Source organism: Melopsittacus undulatus, chromosome 2, assembly GCF_012275295.1.
Source record: "Melopsittacus undulatus isolate bMelUnd1 chromosome 2, bMelUnd1.mat.Z, whole genome shotgun sequence".
In the NCBI taxonomy this organism is placed as follows: Eukaryota; Metazoa; Chordata; class Aves; order Psittaciformes; family Psittaculidae; genus Melopsittacus; species Melopsittacus undulatus.
Genome location: NC_047528.1, coordinates 103,538,989 through 103,562,000, shown reverse-complemented (window position 1 = coordinate 103,562,000; position 23,012 = coordinate 103,538,989). Strand labels below are relative to the sequence as shown.

General features: G+C 39.7%; 1 protein-coding gene across 6 annotated transcripts in view; it reads right to left on the bottom strand.

The window, feature by feature from the left end:
- The window catches only part of ZPLD1 (zona pellucida like domain containing 1), a 110,260-nt gene that overhangs the window by 33,184 nt on the left and 54,064 nt on the right, over nt 1–23,012 (bottom strand). For 4 of the 6 annotated variants that reach the window (XR_004080935.2, XM_031051407.2, XM_031051408.2 and 1 more), the window contains exons 2-3: nt 10,448–10,561; nt 9,934–10,032 (exon numbers count right to left, since the gene is read on the bottom strand). The gene's annotated coding sequence lies outside the window, so the exon portion shown is untranslated. Of the gene's footprint in view, nt 1–9,933; nt 10,053–10,447; nt 10,562–23,012 lie in introns of all 6 variants that reach the window. The other 2 variants (XM_031051410.2, XM_005151574.3) reach the window with 2 other exon arrangements.

The window sequence follows — 23,012 nt, the reverse complement described above, 5'->3', positions numbered from 1 at the left end:
CAGCCTGCCGGCAGGCATCTCCCCACCGATCGGTGCACACAGGAGGGTGCGTGAGCACCGGCAAAGCTTGTGCCACACAACAGCCAGTATCAGGATCAGGCAGGAATAGATCTGGCTCAGCTTCTGGGTCTATTGGCCCCAGGTCGAGAGGGTCTGGAGTGTTGTTTGTTGGGACAGGAGGGGCTAATGGTGCCGATGCCTCCTGTGCTGCCCCCTCAAGTGCCTCATAGGCTGAGCACCATACAGCCAGCAATCTGGGGGCCACCGCATTATCCCTTGTGGCTGCATCCCAGAGGCAGACCCCAATCTTGTCCCATATTCCTTTCTGATAAATATTAGTTGATGTCATCTCAAGAGCATGGATCAAGACCCATATTAACAAGTCTTTCAGTCTGTCTTCATTCACAGTAACCCCCTTCTTCTCTAGGAGTTTTACTAGCACTATGAACACCAATTTGTGCTCGGGGGATACTGAATTTCCCATATTCCAGTTCCCAGCCGCTTACCTCAGTCAGAGGTATCGGTTAATTGCTGCAGCCTTTCAGAGTCGGCTGGGCATCCTCACCAGTTGCAGTCATGGTTCTCTGTCAAGTCCCTGTTCGGGAGCCATTTGTGAGGATGGAAGGCACGGACCCAGAGGTAGAGTACAAGCTGGATTGTTTATTGCAAAGGTTACACGATATTTATATGCTTCCAAGCAGTTAGCCAAGCACATCTGTTTTTGCCTTGTGGTTACATCAGGTGAAAGGTCTATCTGATTTTCTTATCAACATCCTCATTCCAGTTCTAACATCCTTGCTCCTTGCCACTTCCAGCATCTTCCAAGTACCAGTCAGGGATGGATCACTCTTAATAGGCTGCTGTAGTTCTCCTTCCCACGGTCTCTGACAGTTTTGATATATTCCAACCCCCACACTTACTAGTGTCTTGAGTAACTATACCTCTTGGAAGGAAAACTCCAAGGTGTAATATCTGTGGTATTTATTGCAACCAGAAAACGAAATCTGATTAATGCTTTTGTTAAGAATATCCCAAAATATTGAGATTTTTGTCCATGAACCCAAATGTCTATTAATTATTATTATAAGACTTTGTAATCTTATGAAATATTTCTGCTAATGTAGACCTCAAATGGAGCAATGCATTTGCCTAGACAGAAACTGAGCAATTCTAAGATTTAGGAGTCTTGCTTTCTCTAAGACTACAGACACAGACAATGATTGCCACCTTTCTCCAAATGGACAAAAAACATTCATAAACTCCATAAATGCAGTACAGCTAACACAGCCATATCCGGGATGGCAAGCAGTTGTTAAGCATTGCAGAGGAGAGCTGACAACAGCACACTCTTAAATGTACCTTTCATAGCTACACAGCAGTCTGAGCTCAAGTCTGCTCAAATTAATAAAAAGGCGTACACTAGTTTTCAAAACAGGCTCAGAGTTCACAAACCTGGAATTTAAAGGCTTGTGTTGAAAGACTGACCCATAGAAGACACTTCCAAGTGCTCCTTGTCAGCAAACAAGACAACTACAGCAAAAAAGTCAAAGGCATGTACAAATGTCTGGCCATTTACTCCTGCATAATTCTGATTGGAAGTACCCGGAATAAAAAAAAGAAAATTGGAAATGCCAGCTTCCTGCTAAGCCTGCATGTTTTCTAAGTCAGGTATTACTTCTAATACCATATTCAAAAGCTGTTTTGCTACCAAGTCCTGCACAACTTCCTCAAATTATGATCTATGACAACAATGCAACCTCCTTTCAGTTTCAGCTGGATACAAAACCCTAAATGAAAGCACTCTTTGACCCTCTATTCCTTTTCCATTAGACTCTTGCGGCATTTGACAGCACTTACAGCTAATGCTGGTGAAGAATTGGGAAGACATAAGAAAGTAAATTTTCTAACTGGGTTGCTATGAAACCTATATTTTCATGATCTCCTTACCTTCTCAATTACTCTTAGGTGGAGAAGTAAGGTGGTGTTCTGTTTGCTATGAAAAATCATACTTTATTTTGAAAGATTTTTTTTTTTCTTTTGGAAAACTGGCATTTCTCCAGTGTACTGGAGTTTTATCTCTGCTTGTACAGCACTTATATCGATAAAGTGGCTATTATTGTTCTGTTGCACATGAGCTGGTTTCTGATGTCCATCACAATGGTATAAATAAAGAGCAATTTACCAAGATCTAACCTGACTTCAATTTTCTAACTGCCACAGTAGTATTTGCTATAAAATAAACACTGTTTGAAAAAAAAAATGAAAGATGACACTGAGAAAGCTGTAGCTATTATTTTAGATGAAAAGCAGTACTTAAATTCTAAAATTTTAATTATCAAAAACTTCTGCTGCTGTGTTTCAGAGGAAGAAGAGATGACTACGAAGATACAAAGCTGAATTAAAACATTGTGTATAGGATTAGTTCTCTAGCTGTATTCTGAACAAGACCGATTTTAAGACAACCAATAATGACCTACTTGCTTCCTGTCTACTGACTCATCTGCACATGTATCAACACGACCAGTTGAGCTGAATGCTGCTGATTTCAGTTAAATAAGTTAGGAACATGCATTGTTTTTCATTTCTCAAGAGAACAATAGGGCTACAAAGCACTGTGAGAGGCCAATCTCACCTACCTGCCAATCCCAGCAGGAATCAAGGGAGCCATTCCTGTTTTTTTCTAGCCTGTTCTTAAAGGCCTCTGGCAATCTATATCTCAATGGAAATTTCTAAAACTTCAGTTCCCCAAACATATAAGGCATCTTAACCAAAAGGTTTATACTATATTGATATTGCTGAAAATTTCATCTGAGCAACATTAAAGTCTTATCAAACTAGTGACAGAAATATCATAACCTCATTGCCTGTGCATGAATATGAAATTCAAATTTTATGTAAAAAAAAAAAAAAAAAGGAAGATAATATACAAGTGTCAGGAACAGGGTGATTTATAATCCATGAGTCAAACTCATGTGGAAGAGTTAGCTACATATTCAGCATTGAGTCACCCCTGCATTTTTACTATTCTGTGCTGTGTATCATAGAATCATAGAATAGTTGGAGTTGGAAAGGACCTAGTTCCAAACCCCCTGCCATGGGCAGGGACACCACACACTAAACCATATCACCCAAGGCTTCATCCAACCTGGTCTTGAACACTGCCAGGGATGGAGCATTCACTACCTCCCTGGGCAACCCATTCCAGTACCTCACCACCCTAACAGGAAAGAACTTCTTCCTTATGTCCAGTCTAAACCCCTGCTGTTTAAGTTTCAACCCGTTACCCCTTGTCTTATCACTACAGTCGCTAATGAATAGTCCCTCCCCAGCATCCCTGTAGGCCCCCTTCAAATACTGGAAGGCTGCTATGAGGTCTCCATGCAGCTTTCTCTTCTCCAGGCTGAACAGCCCCAACTTTCTCAGCCAGTCTTCATACGGGAGGTGCTCCAGTCCCCTGATCATCCTCGTGGCCCTCCTCTGGACTTGTTCTAACAGCTCCATGTCCTTTTTACGTTGAGGACACCAGAACTGCACACGATACTAAGTGAGGTCTCATGAGAGCAGAATAGAGGAGCAGGATCACTTCCTTCAACCTGCTGGTCACGCTTCTTTTGATGCAGCCCAGGATACAGTTGGCTTTTTGGGCTACGAGTGCACACTGCCAGCTCATGTTCATTTTCTCATGAACCAACACCCCCAAGTCTTCTTCGCAGGGCTGCTCTGGATTTCTTCTTTGTCCAACCTGTAGCTGTGCCTGGGATTGCTCCGACCCAGGTGTAGGACCTTACACTTGGCATGGTTAAACTTCATGAGGCTGGCATCAGCCCACCTCACAAGCATGTCAAGGTCCCTCTGAATAGCATTCCTTCCCTCCAGCGTATCAACCGAACCACACAGCTTCGTGTTATCGGCAAACTTGCTGAGGGTGCACTCAATCCCACTGTCCATGTCACCGACAAAGATGTTAAACAAGACCAGTCCCAACACTGATCACTGAGGGACACCACTCGTTACTGGTCTCCAGCCGGACATTGAGCCGTTGACCACAACTCTTTGTGTGCAGCCATCCAGCCAGTTCTTTATCCAGTGAGTGGTCCACCTATCAAACTGATGTCTCTTCAATTTAGAGACAAAGATGTCATGTGGCACAGTGTCGAACGCTTTGCACAAGTCGAGGTAGATGACATCAACTGCTCCACCCCTGTCCATCAGTTCCCTAGCCCCATCGTAGAAGTCCACCAAATTGGTCAGGCAGGATTTCCCCCCAGTGAAGCCATACTGGCTGTCACCAAGCACCTTGTTGTTTTTCATGTGTCTTAGCATGCCTTCCAGGAGAATCTGCTCCAGGATTTTGCCAGGCACAGAAGTGAGACTGACTGGTCTGTAATTCCCCAGGTCATGCATTTTTCCCCTTCTTGAAAATGGGGGTTATGTTTCCCTTTTTCCAGTTGTCGTGAACTTCACCTGACTGCCATGATTTTTCAAATATGATGGCCAGTGGCTTTACAACTTCATTCGCCAGCTAATTGAAGACTACAAAGGCTCAAGTTGCATCACAGTCTTTAAATTTAATCGTTACTATTTTACAAAACCATGACCCCTGTTTTCACCAACTTCACCATGTCAGAAAACCGCCACAAAATTTCAAAGACACTTTTGATTTAAACAAAAGCCATTTTTCAGTCAATTTAGGAATTTAGTTTCATGAAGAAACAGTGGTTTGGCCTATCTAGATTCCCTGTTCCTTCCTCCCTCACCACCCATTAATTTGTCTTCTTTACCCATCCTCTTTAAAAAAATCTTCAAAAATTTTCCACTGTAAACAACATTCACTGATTCAGTTATACATTTTTACTGAAATTCATTTGTGAGACAGCTCTAAGTATTATGTCAAATATTCATCTTGTTATCATGATAACAGGATGTTCTATAGGAACATCCTGTAATCCTCTGTTCTTTATTTTTCATTCACGGGGTGTGTCAGTTTAAAAAACAAACAAAATAACAAACCCAAAAACCAGTTAATAGTAAAAAATAAAACTTCTGAGAGAAAATTATATATGCAAGAAGCACATAACAAAGCTAGTGAAAAATGTGTTTTCATACATGTATTTTACATGTCTAGAATAGTTTCTTGTGTTGTTGGTTTACATTCGTCTTACTGCCACACTTGCTTTGGTACCTGCATTCAAGCTGTGGATAGGTGTGAAGTACATTAAATGTACTGCTGTCAGGTCTTCTAGAACCTCTTGTTTCTAGATGCATATGAGATCATTTGCTATCACTTTAAATAACTTGGTGAACAAAACCAGAAGGCTACATCTCTCTACCTCAAGTTCTTCTGTGGAACTTTTTTTTTCAACTTGTACATGCAAAATAGTCAGATAATATTTTCACTATTGCTTTCCACTTCATCGCCTTTGCTCTTCTGAAACAGATAAAATAGGACTTGGAACTTTACAGCATCTGTCTTGAAGACAAGCTTACCAAATGGTGATAATTGGCTCTTTTCAAAAGGATAGTTACAGAAAAAAAGGGCACCTGGGATAAGAAGAACTCTAAGACACTTTCCAATTACAAAGTTTCCCTCTGGTTGTGGATTATCTTTGGTGCTAAGACTTTGAAACATAACTTTTTTCTTCTTACACATTTCTGATTTCAGAAAGCAAAACCTGCAAAGCTGAAAAAATACATACATGCAGACAAGCACACACATGTATATACATGACATATACATGACACAGAGGCACACGTATGTATCTTGAAGGTCAGCAATTTCCTAAGCAGAGGACTAAAGCTGATGACAGAGGAAATGTATGAACAGACTGCATGTTCCCAAAATTACAGCATTTGAGGGTACACGAAACAGACATATAAATGTTAAATTATTATATTTGTTGTAAGGAAATAATAAAACCAAGAACAGTTCACCCTAGAAAAGCAGTTGCTTTTTCTTTTCTCCCCACCAAAAATAGTTTTGGTTTATATAGGTAAGCTAATACTTATCTCTAACAGCTATTCAGAACATGAAGATTTGCAGTTGCAGACTATGCAAGACAGACACATAGTCAGGCATAAAAATCATTTTCAGCGTCAATTATTTGGTCAATTATTAGAGTGACTGGTGTTTATTCACTAGTCACATATTTCTCTCCATTGCTGAGATTTAAAAATAAGAGTCTTGGACTAGCTCCATATTGTATCAGGTTTGTAATTAAATTTTGGGTCAAAGCTTGGAGCCCCTCCTTAATCAAACTTCCATCAGAATCAAACAGGAGCTTTACATGATGAAGATTAAATCATAGCTAAAGTCTCAAATGCAAAGATGTTCTGTGAATCAAGCAGGTGCCTACACTGTCCAAAGAAAATGAGAGACTGGGGAACAAGCTTTTGCCCAGTTTTTTAAAAGCAATACACAATGGTTTTGCTTTGGTTCTAAAATTTAAAAAATTCTGGTTCAGTTTCCAAACAGGAAGCCACACCAAAATCACTTGTATCACTAGTGAAATAAATACAATTTTCACCAACATGGGACACAGCAACTGAAATTCAAGTCCATAAATTATTTATATGGAAACAATCCATAGCTCGCTTATGAATTTAAATGAAATAACCATTCTAAACCCTGCTAAACACCAAAATGCTTGAAAACCTTGATCTGGTTCCCAGTCTTGTTTTGTGAATCTTATTACGGGTAGTGAGAATTAAATATGTATGTTGGATGATTAATAGAAGCCTTACAGCCATGCAAAACCTCCAACTGAGGCTGTTTTTTTGCGAGCCCAGAGACTAGAAAATTTAACTGGTATACCATACTGATGAAAAAAAAACAAAACAAAACAAACCCCCATGAAGTAAAACCCCAACCCCCACCCCCCCCCCAAAAAAAACACAAACAAACAAAACACAACCCAAAACACAAAAAAAAACCCTTCCAAAAACATTCCTAATAAGCTTTTAAACGGTATACTTGTGTATGCCTGTCTGCATCATTACAACAAATCCTTGGCTGCACTGAGATTAAAAGAAATCTGTTCTGAAAAGAAACTAAGTTAACTAAATATTTACAAGGTAAGAAGAGAAACAGTGATCAAATGAAGAATATGACTATATTAAGTATTTCCAAGAGATTTACATAAAATAGCATAAAAACCTTCTAAGGAGACAAACTGTTAGGGAAATACAGTTATGAAAGCATAAAACTACCGAACTAGTTGTTGAAGGAGCCAGAGATCTTGACTTACAAGATCTATTTAAACTTACTCCCTTAGGACTGTTGAAGTCATGGAGTAAACTGTTTACCTGTTATTCTGTGCTAAATATCAGAGTTATTCTAACTTTGCCTATATCCACTAGTGAAATACTAATATTCTTCAGATGTGCCCCTTCCACCCATCCTGGTCCATAGTAATTTTACTTTAGTTATGCTTAGTAATAGAACAATTAGATTTTACTTTAAATTGACAGAATACTTGCTTTGCTGTCCAACAAAGATGACTTCAGTAGGATATTTAGATCTTTCTTCCTGCATGTCACAGAAAATATTACTGAAACTTTTCCAGACATTTATTTTAACCAAGGAAATGACAGCATTTTCCAAATCTTGCCCATCTTATCATACAACTAATGTACCTAAATATGTATTTGACAGATGTGCTAAAAATTTAGTTTTTGTTCAAAATCATGTTTCTGACTCCACAGTTCCCAGATACTTCAATAAAATGTGAAAGCACAAATAAATTTAATATTCCTGACATAAAAATGCACAAAAATCACATCTCCTAAGCCTCAAAGGAAAGACAGATTTCTATTGTGTTTTTCTAACCTGCATGTGCTAACCGCTGTTTCCCACAGGACATTCATACAGATATGGAGAATGTCAGTGAGAGCAGACTTGAAAGGAAAGCATGTTTGAAAGAAGTGCTTTATGGTCAAAACTTTGGACCATAATTGAAGAATTTTGGAAAAAGTCTTGTTTCATTCACACTCTTCAGACTACATTAGAAAACTTTGACATCAAGAGACCTAATTAAAAATAAAGGAAATTCAGTATAAGATTTTAAGGTTATTGTAGTGATCCGAAAAGATCATTCTAGCCCAGATTTGGAGGTTCTTGACAAAAATGACCTCCTTTTAACCATTAGAATCCACATAATTTGACTTTTTGCACTTAGCTTCACATTTCTTTAATCTTGTGTGATAGAAATTAGAATCTTTAGTGCAACTTAGCTGGATTCAAGATGAAATGCCAAGAATATAAACCTACTGAAAACACAGATTTTCCTATTAAAGTCACTGCATATCTGACATCATAAAAACTAAAGCATAAATTATATTGGATTTTCCACTTTTCACTTAAAAAATATCTATAGTAAAGAGTTTAAACATCCAATTACAAAGAAAGGATCACCAGGTAACCACCAGCCATGCTGCACCCTCCTACAAACTGGCTAATACATATAGAATTACATATCTGTAACGAACACCACTAGAGTGTTTTTAAGAAATTGTTTAATTAATCTAATTAATACTGAGACAAAATGGGCCAATTTTTCTCTAATGCAGTTATATTACATTGCATTTCTTTTTAATTTTCAGTGGAGACAGTGCGATTTCAAAATTGCTGAGAGACTAACACAAGCCCAGGTTCATCTTGGACTGAAACACAAAAGCAATAGTCATGTAAGTGTCTTGGGTAGGAAATGCAGAGAGAGTGTCCCTAAATCCTCAAAAAAAAGAGGTTGTTCCTGCACTGAAACACATTCTCCAGACTTGCACATTCAGTCTACAGATGTTCTTATCAGACTATTGATCATTATGGGGGTTCTATAGGCGAGCAAATATGCAGAGACTATCAAATCATTTGATATAGGCCACTGAGGATTCATCATATGCTAATGGCCTTCAGTTGACTCTAACCATGGTCTGGATTCAAACACACTGATCTAGTGATGAGATGCTCTTAATCCTATATGCCTGGCCCCCAGAGCCCAGCAGTCACATGGGCAGATAAAGATCTAAATGAGTATCACTCTACTTAATTACTCTTTTTATGCTTTTGAAGAGAGCAATATAAATATAAATCTTCAGTAAATAATGCTTGATGTCACTAGCAAGTAGATTATACTGCACCTTGAAAGTTACCAGTAAAATCAGACTTTCCTGACAAAAAACAGCAATGGTTTATGCCATCATGATTACTTCAATTTCCTTACTTTTAGGAACAGAAATCAAGCAGCAAATTTGTAGAATCCTGCTGCAGTACAGTACAACCTTATCTAATCCTTAAAAGTTAAACAAATATGCAGTAAATAATGCTGCTAATATCTTGATCTAAGAAAGTATATAATATCACGGATTTCATAGATGTTGTGAAATCAGAGAGCACTTACACTGTTACCAGATCTTTTTAAAATTAAAAAAAAAAAAGAAAAGAAAAATTACTTCAATTGTGAAATAGAAAGATTCATTTATGTCTATTTCTTTTGCCATGTTTCAAGTTCCTCTAATAGCCATTTTAGACTTAATAGGAAGGTTTGAAGTCCTTTTCAATTGAGAGGTACTGCCAAGACCTAGCTGGAAGAAAACATTGGTAAAAACTTTCTTTGATCAAGATCTTGCAAGAATGGCCAACACTCATATCTTCTGTTTCTCTTAAACCATGATAGAATTTTCCCTTGCAGTGCATAAAGTAATTATATCAACTATGACAATTTGGACTGTATAAGTTCATCAGTTTAACTGAAGACTTGATTTCAAATCCCCACTATTTTCATTCAAGAATGTAATCATTATTACTACTTTAAAAATAAACTAAGGTGGTGCAATCATTATGTCCTTTGTGACACCTTTGTGACAGGAGACAATGTAATTTCCAATCAGCAAACCCATGTAATTCAAATGCAGTGGAGCCAGATAAGAAGTCTCACTTACCAAAATTTTCCTCCATCAATGCAGTGACTGTGGGAATAGGCTGACTGACACCACAAGTTGGATAACATTGTTTCCTTCAAGCAAGTGATTGTTTCCATTCTGAAAGCAACATGAGTGGGCTTGACATATATTGATAGCCTCAGCTCTGCAAGGGGTTTGTAACCTTCTTCCTCTCACGTTAATAGTGTGAATCTGGCCTGCATACTGGCAGGAAAAATCAAAGTTCCACACAAAAAAAAAAAAAAAAAAAAAAAAACACAAAAAAAAAACAACCAAAAAAAACCCTAAAAACAAAAACACAGTTCTTCACAGCTGGATGCTAATTTGTTAATGAATGTTTTCATTAGCCATTCCTTGTATTCGTCTTCCCTGACAACCTATTCCTACTAAGAATTCCAAGTGAGATTAAATTTGTCTAAGTGATAAAGTAAGAACTTTCTTTAAAAGGTCACAAATAATTTGATATTTACCAATATTTTAGTAAGTTCTATTGCCTGACATGGTGGGCACTTACCCAAATCCCCTGTAGCTGTTGAGTCAGCTGTACTCCATCTATCTTGTGCTGCTGCATGTGATCAAATGTTTGACTCCTCTGCACTGCAGGACTTTTTCAGAAAATACTCTGAGCCTATGGATGGGGGGAAAAGACACATTCATTATGAAAATTCTTTTTAAAATAGGTCTGGATTTTAGATGGGAAAATTTGAAAGGTCTCAGAATACTTTACAAGCCTGTTCATCATTAGACTGAAACATGAGCAGAGTTTTTATGATGGATTTTTCAATCCTATGCCTCTTTTTCTTGCAGCCTTTTGATCTGCTTCTCTCTACTTGCATGATTATGTCCAGAGGGCCATGTGGGGCGAACAATCAACCTAGAGAAATTATTCTGTCATCAGCTTGTTGAAAGAAAACCTTCTCTGGTTAAAGAGAGAGGTGGGAGGAAGGAGAGAGATGGAAGTACTGAGACAGGATCAGTAACTAAGCTGCAAGGTTATCAATGGCCCATTGTTCATTGTGAGAAGTGTCTTTTTTTCCCCCCAATTCTGGGCTAAATTCATAGTACTAAACAAAACAAAAGCAAAAAGGGACATTTCACACTGGGATGAAAATGCGATACAGGGGTGTCATCATGAATACAGGTGTCAGCAGAATTATAATTACCAACAGGACATCAATGCTCACAAAGCCAGGTGCATACAAAAGCAAAGATCAAGCTGCTAGAAACCAAACCTGCCTCGTAATATCTACTCACCTAATTCTGGGATTTGGAGGAGGTTAGGGGACAGGTGTTTAACTCCCTTTTGTTGCATGAGTATTTAATTCTTCCTCCTTCCTTCTTTTGCTCCCTCCCTTCTCCGGGGAAAGAGCAATTAGCTAGATGTTCCCAGGGGAGGGTTTTCTATTGTAACCATCTGCATCTGGAAGTCTTTGTTACACCTTTGGTGAGGGAAACAGTAAATTAGGCTCCATGGAGATAGCTTTGAGGTGGCTGGATCTGCTGGGGCTCAGGGCTGGCTTTTGAACAGAAAAGCCCTGCCCCTGCCATGCTGTCACTTCAGCCAGCTCCTCTTAAACATCAAAGTGCTTGCAGAGCACATCGCACATGTTCATGGTAATCATGGCAGCGACAGAAGAGCAGCCATGACAGAACCAGCAGCAACATTATGTACTGACACCCACAACCCATGGTTCTACCATGTCAGGGCACTGACAGAAGAAAGCAAATTTAACATGGAAGTATCCTGCAGAGGCACAGTCCTTGGTGAAGGAGCTCCTAGAGGAACCCTGGCAGGCTCATGTGTCTGTATGTCCCCTGCCTGCTCTTGGTTTCTCTGGAGGCAGTGGGTTGCTCCCCTCCCATTCCCTGAGCTATCCATATCAGTCACCTCCATATGTGGGAGGTCAACAGCCTCACTGCTCAGTGGCACTGCATGCAGCTCCAGCAGAGCTGGGCAAGATCCATTTCACCTTTCTGAAAGGAGGTGAGCACTGCACACACAGCCATGTGCTCTGCACTAGTGAACGGCAGGCCCCACCTGGCCACTCCAGACCCAGGGAGGAGAACCCAGTAACCCCTTCCTCAGGCAGTGTTGTGGTTTAAACCAAGTCCCCCAACTCCCGGAGAGTTAGGAAGGAGAATCCAAAGAATGTAGCCCCCACAGATTGAGATAAGAACGGTTTAATTGCTAGGGTATAACATAAATCACTACTGCCACTACTACTAGAAATAATAATGATACAGCAAACAACAAGTGAAAAGAATACAACACCCCACCAGCCACCGACCCATAACTCACTCCACCCTGCCCGGCTGAGCACCGCGTGCTCCCTCCTCCATTTTCCTCCAGAGCTCCACCCTTCCAGCTCCCTCTCCCAGTTGCATCCTGGGCATCACGTGCTATGGTATGGAATACCTCATTGGCTAGCCTGGGTCAGGTGTCCTGTCTCTCCTTCTTCCCGGCCTCCCCTCCTCCCCGGCAGAGCACGTGCTCAAAAAAACCTTGAACAAAAACACCCTCAAAACATGCTCGCTATCAAGCAACTGCTCCCAGCCCAGAAGTCAGAACACAGCACTGCACCAGCTACAAGAAGGAGAAAAATGACTGCCATGGCTGAACCCATGACACCACCTCACAAGTGTGTCAAGGTCCCTCTGAATGGCATTCCTTCCCTCAAGCGTATCAACAGAACCACACAGCACTGGTGGTAGCAGTAGTGGATTTGTGTTATACCTTAGTTACTGGACTGTTCTTATCTCAACACATGGGAATTCCGCTCTTTTGATTCTTCTTCCCACCCTTCTGCAAGTGAGGGTGGGGGAAATGGAGAGAGAGAGAGCGGCTGGGTGGTTCTGAGTTACCAGCTGGGCTTAACTTCAACCACAACACGATCTCAGCAGCTGTGCACAGAGGAGTCATGGCTGTGCACCTCTGGGAGACTCAGCTCTCCCCACAGGCAATAAGAGCAACTTGGCTGAGGTGAATGCACATCCACCTACACATGTGTGAGCAGAAGCAGGTTAAAAGCTGACTGGGCAGTACAGTGCACAGTGGCTGCATCATAGCTATAAGCAGCCAGCAAGACCAGCCTTCATCCCAGCAGGTCACACCAGGTACCCCTGTGGAAATTATTCCTGACATACCTCTCTCACTATACTCTTCTCCGGGAAAGAGAGATTAGCTATATGTTCCCAACCCCATACAGATTTCACAGCCTTTCACAGCTTTCACAAGCACAGCAGTTACCCCCTCAATGTACCAAAAATCCATAGATAAGGGGGAAAATAGCCTCAATGTCCTATCAGTAAGTGTTTCTTATAGGAAACAATCAAACAACGTATCTCGGTATTCAGTAAAAACAGGCACTTCACTGCTATCATACCATACTTATATAAGAAATAAGAAATAAGACATCCAAGAAATCCAAAGTCCCATTTCAAGTTCTCGATAAATAATAGAGAATTCAGTAATTCCATTGCTGTATAATGTACTATTTATCTACTCTTTATATTTAAAATAAATCTGTGAATTCATTAACATGGAAAAACAAAACAAACCTGAGTATTTCACCTTTAATCCTTGAAGTAACATGTTCCCAACTATTTAATTCTCTAATCTTACACAGTTTATACATAAAAAAATATTTTTACTCTGTATAATGTTCAAGTTTTTCAAATTTCAGTATGATTTTGAACAGTTATTTTCCCCAGAATAAATGTAAGACCACAGTGTTATGAATAGATGACAAGGAGCTTTCCAAATGTCTCTTAACCACAATGAGAATAATCTTTCTCATTTCCAAATTCAAACCTATCTCGATCCCACAAATCCCTCTGCCTGTCTCACTATTTTGCGTTGTATTTGAGATCACAGAAGCCAATTCTTCTAAACACTAATCTTAGAGAAGTATAGACACAGTCTAATTATAACTTTTTGCAATTAGCGTCTAAGGAGCTTTCTGTTTTCATACAGAAAGACAGACAAAACTAGAAATAAAACTATTTCTCCTCTCCTCCAGGATTTGGAAAACCCCCCACTCATCCACAATTTTCTGCTATCTAAATACCTGCAAGGAGCCATAGTGGTTGTAGGACAATAGAAAACTCAATAGAAGATAACAAATTCCAAACAAAAGGGCAAAGCCAAAGGTTGTTAACCAGTCCCTACACAACCCAAATTCTGCTAATTTGCCTATGACATAACTTCAGAGCTTGACAGACTTCTCTTAATAATAAAAAAAGATAAACAAGATTATGATTTTTTATTAACTACAAAAAAAAAAGTTTTCCTTCTGTTTTTATCACTATTATATTCTTATACAGAGAGCTCTGGAGCTATCTTAGATTTGCTTTTACCAAATTTAAGCCAATATCAAAACTTCACCATTAATATGATATTCCACAAAGCTCAGCTAGATTGCTACGGTTTTTTAAACACAGAGGGGAAGTAAGATTATTTCAAAACAAGACATTGTTCAACTTTATAAGTTATATAAAATTTCCATGCTTGGTTCAAAAGTGAGATGCTTTCCTCTCTTATATAGGGACTATGCCCTTTTGGAAATGAGTTCTGAGGATTCAGCATGATTGCTGGAGAGTCCATGAAATGGATTCTGCAGCCTAAACTGTCTTCTAAGAAAACAATTCAACCAAAGTGCATTTCCATTGTTTAGGAAAAGAGTGAGTCTTACACGTGATTAGAGAAGTAGTTTAATCTTGCCATATATCTTGTCTAGAATGTACCTTAAATATTTCAAGAAGTTCAAGAAAAAAGGATGCCTAAAAGCATTTCTGCAAGACAAAACACATCCCAGCAAGCCTTTCCCACAAAATAACCTGACAGGAGTCAGTTTATATTTGGGACATATATAGGCTTATATGTGGGAGGGATCACAGGTATTTTCTCTGTAGACATTATCGTCATCCATATACAGCTTTTATGTCCCCTCTTCCCTGCTGCTTCTCCAATCCAACCTACACTAGTTCTTTCTTACTAGTTCTTTCAATGAGACGTTGGAAGCCTCCAAACCCTCCCTACCCCTTCTCCAGTTGCTTTTTGTTTCTTATACCTGTATTAATCTGCATTTAAAAAAAAACACACTTTTACTTTTTAGCTGTTTCTTAGTAGTAAGCCTGTATTAAGCCTACATTAAGCCCCTTGTATAAGCAATTCATGCTAGTACTCAAGTTTCTTTTCTGAAAGATTCAGACCCCATCTACTATAGATTGGCAATTTATATCAGTCTTCCTATACTTCAATGTGTGCTGCACCCACAAGGGAAAAAAAAATAAATCAATATCACATGAAAAATTCCTCCCTTGTTATAATAAAATATACTCACACAAACTCACAGCTTAAAAATGGTCATGGCTATTTACATTATTGGCATCTAGAAAGAGTGAACACCAGTTTTAAGTAACTGAACAGTATTCAACCTCAGAACCAACTAGATGACTTTCCACCTTGCCAGGGCAGTTGTCATTTAAATCTCTGTAATGCAAACTGTTAGCAGAACAGGAAGCACAAGTGATAAAAATTATCATGAAATTGTGCTTGCAATGAAACATCACACAACCTAAATCCAGTTTATGCAGAGTTTTACCAAAGGCAAAAACATGACCTGAACAGATTGTAAATAACCCTGGTATCAGTTTCATCTGGGTACAGACTATAGAATTGGAATATGTAAATCCCTGTAAGTCATATTAGCACACAAAGACATACTTGAAAGGACTAATATGTTTCAGTGTTAGCAGAGGTAAACTTCAATGAGAAATAGCTGTGGTAACAAAATTGTGAACTGGACTAAAAACCACACACTATTACTTCAGATTCTCTGGCTTTATGAAAACCTGTCTGCTCTGTGACAACAAATATATTCTCCTAGTAGTTTAGAGCAGCACTAAAACCAGCTCATTTCTTGTTTTTTGAACTGCTTCTTGTTTCACAACTTGCCTGATTTTTAGTTTTAGGTGTTTAAGCTCCACCAGGCTCCTACTGAATCTGTATCTGCTATCATGAGTTTCAGCTCATCTGGGGGTGTTTTGAAAGAATTTTCCTGTTGACCATAACACACCTGAAAACCTGCTGTGAAAATAAAACGGGAATTAAATTTCCTCTTGGATTATACAGACAATATTTATTATCCCCAAATCTAAAAAAAAAAGTAAAAAACACTGTTACCTCTTATCATCTTCAGTCATAAAAAGTTACACTGTCCAAAAACAAGATGCAGTTTGTTTTTAAGATTCCCATTTCAAAAACATACACTTCAGTAGCAGTAGATAAATCCTTAACATTATATGCTCCTATGAACAATCAGACACTCCTTTATGGGATCATTCCCACCTCCTAGGCAGACCCACAGTCCCTATTCCTTTAACTTGATTATAATTAGTCTTTCAGTACTTCAAACATTTGTTTTCTGCTGAGGCCTGCGGATTTTCAGGTGAGAAAGAGAGGATGGTTTTGACCTGAAAGGAACATTAGTCTTATCCTCTTGCTTTACAGCACAGTCTTTCCTTGTCTCCACCAGCCTTTAGCTTCAACTGAATACAGATGTCACCAGCCTTTCTTTAACAAAGGGAAATAAGTGTCCCATTAAGTACTTACAGGAGCGGACAGATTCTCCCATTCAGCTGTTTCCCTACACACTTGCTGGTGATGAACATCAAATCTTATATTTCTGAGAAAGGGCCATCACAGAGAGGTTATTTTCCTCTAAGTGGTTTCCTTATTTCAGCTGTTCTCAAATTTAGTGTTAAGTTGCTGAAAGATTACCTCATTCATATGACTGGGAGCCTGTTAGCCTCCAGAGTGTAGGGGAAAGCAGTAATTATTTGTTTGAAAAATACAGGTAGTTGACCTTGCATTGCAAAGAAATATGCCTGAATTTGCCATTATTCCAGGAATGAATCCTGAAGTCTTTATTTCCTTTTCAGAGACTCAGGCCCTGCTCACAATGTTGAAAAATTATATACAGGTAGTCCCAGCTGCTGCTCACATTAGGTAAGAGCTCAAAGTGAACTGAAGCAATGGGGCTGCCTGAGCAAGGCTACTGTGGACCACTTGTGAGTGCCCACAGCCCAGGGCTTTTCAAAGAACGAAACCTATCTCCACATAAGGTAGGATGAGAGTTTAATATACTTTAATACACCAATGAAGTTCACTAACACAACTGTTCTTCCCCCAACTTTGGTGTAAGAGGGTTTTTCAGTTTTACAGCTTGGCTTACATTGTGCTTCTTCCTTTTGAAGCTTTTTATTTGTGGGGTTGAGGGAGGGAAGCTTATAACTACTTTTACTGAACAAAAAAGGAAGTGAAGAGCTAGTTCAATAAATGCAGAGCTTCCTATGTTTATTCAGGCCGCAAACAGATTTCCAAGACCACTTTCCATGAGCAAATTTTTCCTATGTAAATACAGCAACAGCTTTGGTTATTAGGATTTTTTTTTTGTAACTTAATGTGAGATTAAAATTTCCAAACAAGAAGACCATTAGGTGTCAGGAAAGTCTAATCAAGAAGGAAGAAAGTGAAAGAGCAGGAAGATTTTTCCACAGAAGACCTGACCCAGGTTGTACCTGCTATCAGAATACAGAACCAGCAGAATAATTCCTAGGTGTAAAAAATCCACTACACAACCTCAGTGAACTGGACTTAAGATGCTTCTTCATTATTTTGCAGAAGGAATGTTCAGCAGAATCAATATGCCATCAAGGTAAAAGTACAGTATAAATTGTCCTGAAAGTTGGTAAGAATTTTTACTATCAGTGAGGGAATTAAAAACACAACAGGAGGCATATTAGAATTGTGCTTTTATGAACTTCATCAGTATCCTGTAAAATTATTTTCACAAAGGAATAATGAGCTCCCAAATCATAATTTGCCAATGGCGCATCAATTTTCACTGGTCTTCAGATCATTTATGAGCATCCAGCACAAGAACAACTTTCTGCCCCAGGGTCCCTCATCAGAGGCATGTATTAGAACAGGCAGGCACCACCAATAGGGGGAACAGTTACCAGTTTAACAGTTGCATGAGCTAAAAAGGTGCTGAATTTGGATCCACTCAAGTTGGATACTTCATTGTCATTACCAAAGCTGAGAACAAAACTGTTTCCATACCCCTGATTCTTCCATCCACCCTATTCTTCAGTCCCCCCTTTTCTTGTCCTATTGCAAATTCTTTTGCAACTGAGTTATTCCATTCTTATTTAAAGTTTCCTGAAGTATTTCCCTGTTTCTACTTGATGCTTAATTTTGTTTCTCTTCCATTCGTTATAGTTCATCATGGATTGTTAACAACACCAGAAGGAGCATTCGACCGTTATACATGTAATCAAAACCATTCCTATTATTACCAATACAGTAAAAAAACTGTCTCAACCAGGAGAGGCTGGGGACCTGTGATGTTAATTTTTCCCAGATTTCCTCAAATCCCCAGGAGGTGTTGTCCTCCGCCACCTCATGAAATATTTTAACTTGTTTCCACATCTGATCTATTCCAATTTGTCTTAAATGGGATAGGGAGGCCAATTAAAGGAATGTCCAGTCTCTCTCCTGATTTAGGTAGCTGAGTACAGATCCAACAATCACTCTTGTTTAAGACACTGGTAACATTTTGTATCCATCTCAGATATAGATTTTGATTCCATGCTTCTAAATCTATTATTATACAAGTCCAAATTATGATCTATGTAGTCTCATATGTGTGGGTCCTGAAGACTCAACATGTCATACTTTTTCTCAGTTCAGTATTTATCTGGTTCTGGCAGCTTCTTGATTCTTGAGCAATGTATCCAAGCAGACTGTTCCTTTATCTTCATTGCTGTAAAGGTAGTCAGTAATACCTGGTATGGTCCGCTCCACTTCTCTTCTAGGGGATCGTCTGCAAAATTCTTAATAAAAACCCAATCTCCTGATTTAAAAGGATGGACAGGATAACCTAAACCTCTGGCCCTGGTCCCTAACACTCCGCCATTTATATCTTCTGTTTTCCCAAGTTTACCAAGAACCATTGAAGGTATATTTCTCCTACTTCCTGAAGGCCTTCTCCTTTAAACTGAGATTGATATGGCCTTCCATATAGAATCTCAAATGTACTAATTACTTCCTTTGACCGAGGTTTTCTTCTGATTCTCAATAAGGCCAATGATAATGCTTGATACCAATATAACTTAGTCTCTTGACAAATCTTTCCAAGTTGTTGTTTAATTAAGTGATTCATTTTTTCCACTAGCTCACTGGCCCGAAGCCTATATGGAACATGTAATTGCCAATCTATTTCCAATTTCTTGATGATTTCTTGTAATAATTTGCACTGAAATGTGTACTGCAGTCAGAGGAAACAGTTGCTGGTACTCCAAAATGAGATATTATTTCATTTAATAGCATCTTAATAATTTGTTTTGCATTATTTGCCCTGCAAGAGAACACTTCTGGCCACCCTGAGAAAGTATCTGTCAATATAACAAATATCGATAACCTGCTTTTCTAGGTGATTCAGGAATATCTACTTGGCACTGTTGTTCCTGAAAATTACTTTTTCCAATTGTACCTACCTGATGCCTATTTTCAGTCCTAAGATTATATTCCAGACACAATTGGCATTGTTTCGTCACTAATTGTACTATGATACAGAAATTTCTTTCTACAATTTGTTTGTTTAAATATTTATACAAGGCATTACTTCCCCAGTGATTTTTGTTATGTTCTTCTTGTATGAACTTCCATAATTGATTATAGGGGATCACTACTTGCCCATCAGGTATTTTTATCCAATACTTTTCATTTTCATGTCCTTCTAAGTCTTTAATTAGTTTCATATCTTCTTTAGAGTACCTAGGTTTATTTTGCTCTATTACCAGTTTACAGTCAGAAATTAACCACAACTCTTTCTGTTTCTGCTGCCTATTTAGCCTCACAATCAGTCAAATTACTTCCAATCTCTCTTGATCAGAGTTACTTTATTGATGTCCTTTCTAATGTATGATAGCCACTTCATTAGGTAATTGTACAGCTTCTAACAATCGTAGAATTTCTGTTGCATGTTTGTCTTCCCTGGGTATTTGAAAGTCCTCATTCATTCCAAATTGCTCCATGTGCATGAACTACACCAAAGGCATATTTGGAATCAGTCTGTGTGTTTATCCATGTGTCCTTTGCCAACTCCAAGGCTCAAGTCAGGGCTATTATTTCTGTGTTTTGTGCTGAGGTGCTAGGGGGTGATAGCTTAGCTTCTAAGAACCTGAATGTACACAGGTCCATGGGACCTGATGAAATCTATCCGTGGGTCCTGAAGGAGCTGGCTAATGAAGTTGCAAAGACACTGGCCATCATATTTGAAAAATCATGGCAGTCAGGTGAAGTTCACGACAACTGGAAAAAGGGAAACATAACCCCCATTTTCAAGAAAGGGAAAAATGCATGACCTGGGGAATTATAGACCAGTCAGTCTCACTTCTGTGCCTGGCAAAATCCTGGAGCAGATTCTCCTGGAAGGCATGCTAGGGCACATGAAAAACAACAAGGTGCTTGGTGACAGCCAGTATGGCTTCACTGGGGGGAAATCCTGCCTGACCAATTTGGTGGACTTCTACGATGGGGCTAGGGAACTGATGGACAGGGGTGGAGCAGTTGATGTCATCTACCTCGACTTGTGCAAAGCGTTCGACACTGTGCCACATGACATCTTTGTCTCTAAATTGAAGAGACATCAGTTTGATAGGTGGACCACTCACTGGATAAAGAACTGGCTGGATGGCTGCACACAAAGAGTTGTGGTCAACGGCTCAATGTCCGGCTGGAGACCAGTAACGAGTGGTGTCCCTCAGTGATCAGTGTTGGGACTGGTCTTGTTTAACATCTTTGTCGGTGACATGGACAGTGGGATTGAGTGCGCCCTCAGCAAGTTTGCCGATAACACCAAGCTGTGTGGTTCGGTTGATACGGTGGAGGGAAGGAATGCCATCCAGAGGGACCTTGACATGCTTGTGAAGTGGGCTGATGCCAGCCTCATGAAGTTTAACCATGCCAAGTGTAAGGTCCTACACCTGGGTCGGAGCAATCCCAGGCACAGCTACAGGTTGGGCAAAGAAGAAATCCAGAGCAGCCCTGCGAAGAAGACTTGGGGGTGTTGGTTCATGAGAAAATGAACATGAGCTGGCAGTGTGCACTCGTAGCCCAAAAAGCCAACTGTATCCTGGGCTGCATCAAAAGAAGCGTGACCAGCAGGTTGAAGGAAGTGATCCTGCCCCTCTGCTGACCTCACTTGGAGTATTGTGTGCAGTTCTGGTGTCCTCAACATAAAAAGGACATGGAGCTGTTAGAACAAGTTGGAGGGCCACGAGGATGATCAGGGGACTGGAGCACCTCCCGTATGAAGACTGGCTGAGAAAGTTAGGGCTGTTCAGCCTGGAGAAGGTTGCATGGAGACCTCATAGCAGCCTTCCAGTATTTGAAGGGGGCTTACAGGGATGCTGGGGAGGGACTATTCATTAGCGACTGTAGTGATAGGACAAGGGGTAACGGGTTGAAACTTAAACAGCAGAGGTTTAGACTGGACATAAGGAAGAAGTTCTTTCCTGTTAGGGTGGTGAGGTACTGGAATGGGTTGCCCAGGGAGGTGGTGAATGCTCCATCCCTGGCAGTGTTCAAGACCAGGTTGGATGAAGCCTTGGGTGATATGGTTTAGTGTGAGGTGTCCCTGCCCATGGCAGGGGGTTTGGAACTAGATGATCTTAAGGTCCTTTCCAACCCTAACTATTTTACGATTCTATGATTCTATTACCTATGAAGTTGTTATGATATATCCTGCTTGTCATTTACCCTCGTTAACAAAGTGCTGCCATTGGTGAACCAGAAATCTGCATCCTCCAGAGATTCCTCCTTCAGGTCTGATCAGCTTGACTATACTGTCTCTATAGTGGTCAAGCACTCAAGAACCAGTTCAATGTGAGTTTCCTGAAGGAAAGATGCTGGATTCACAACATTAGTAATCACAATTTCTGCATCATCCAGTTCTACCAGGATGGCCCGATATTTCAAGAAACACAATGGTGATAGCCAATGAGTACCTTTTTGTCCTAGGACTGCTGATACTGTGTGTGGCACTAAAAATGTGATCTTTTGTCCCAGTGTAAATTTTCAGGCCTCTTGGTTAAGATAACTGCTGCCACTTCTCTCAAGCAGCCAGGCCAGCCTTAACTTGGTTCATCCAGCTGTTTTGAAAAATAAGACACTGCTCTTTTATAAGGTCCCAAATTTTGAGCCAAAACCCCCAAGGCTATTTCCTGTTTCTCATAGGAATATAGCCAAAAGTGTTTGGTTATGTCCAGGAGCCCCAGAGCTGGAGCTCTCCTGAGTTCTGTCTTTAAACTTTTAAATGCTTCTTCAGCTTGATCTGTCCATTTTTAGAAAGGTTGGATTTTCTTTTAGCAGCTAATATAAGGCTCTTACCAGAACACCATAATCATGAATCCAGAGTTGACACCAACCTGTTATTCCCAGAAATGTCCCGAGATATTTAACTGTTGATGGTTGTGATGTTTGACAGATTGCTTCCTTCTGAGCTGCTCCAAATTCTCTTGTCCTCCTGTTATTTTGTATTCTAAATAAGATACTCAAGTTTGAATTAGTTGAGCCTTCGATTTAGATACCTAGTATCCATTTAGTCCTAGAAAGTTTAACAATTCTACAGTCCATTGAACACATTCTTTCTCAGTTTCAGTAGCAACTAACAGGTCATCAACATATTGTGGTAAAGTGCCTGTCTCAGTGGGTGCTTCCTAGGATTCTAATTCTCCTGCCAATTGATCTCCAGAAATGGTCAGACTGTTCTTAAATCCCTGAGGTAACACTGTCCAAATGGGCTGTGTCCTTCTTCCTGTTTCTGGGTTTTCCCATTTGAAAGCAAATAAATTTTGACTTTCTTTGGCAGGGGCAGACAGGAAAATGCATCCTTTAAGTCCAGAATGGTAAACCACTTCTGATTATTATTCAATTTAGTCAATCAGGTATATGGATTAGCTACTACTGGATGAATAGCCTCCACAATTTTGCTGATTGCTCTGAGATCTTG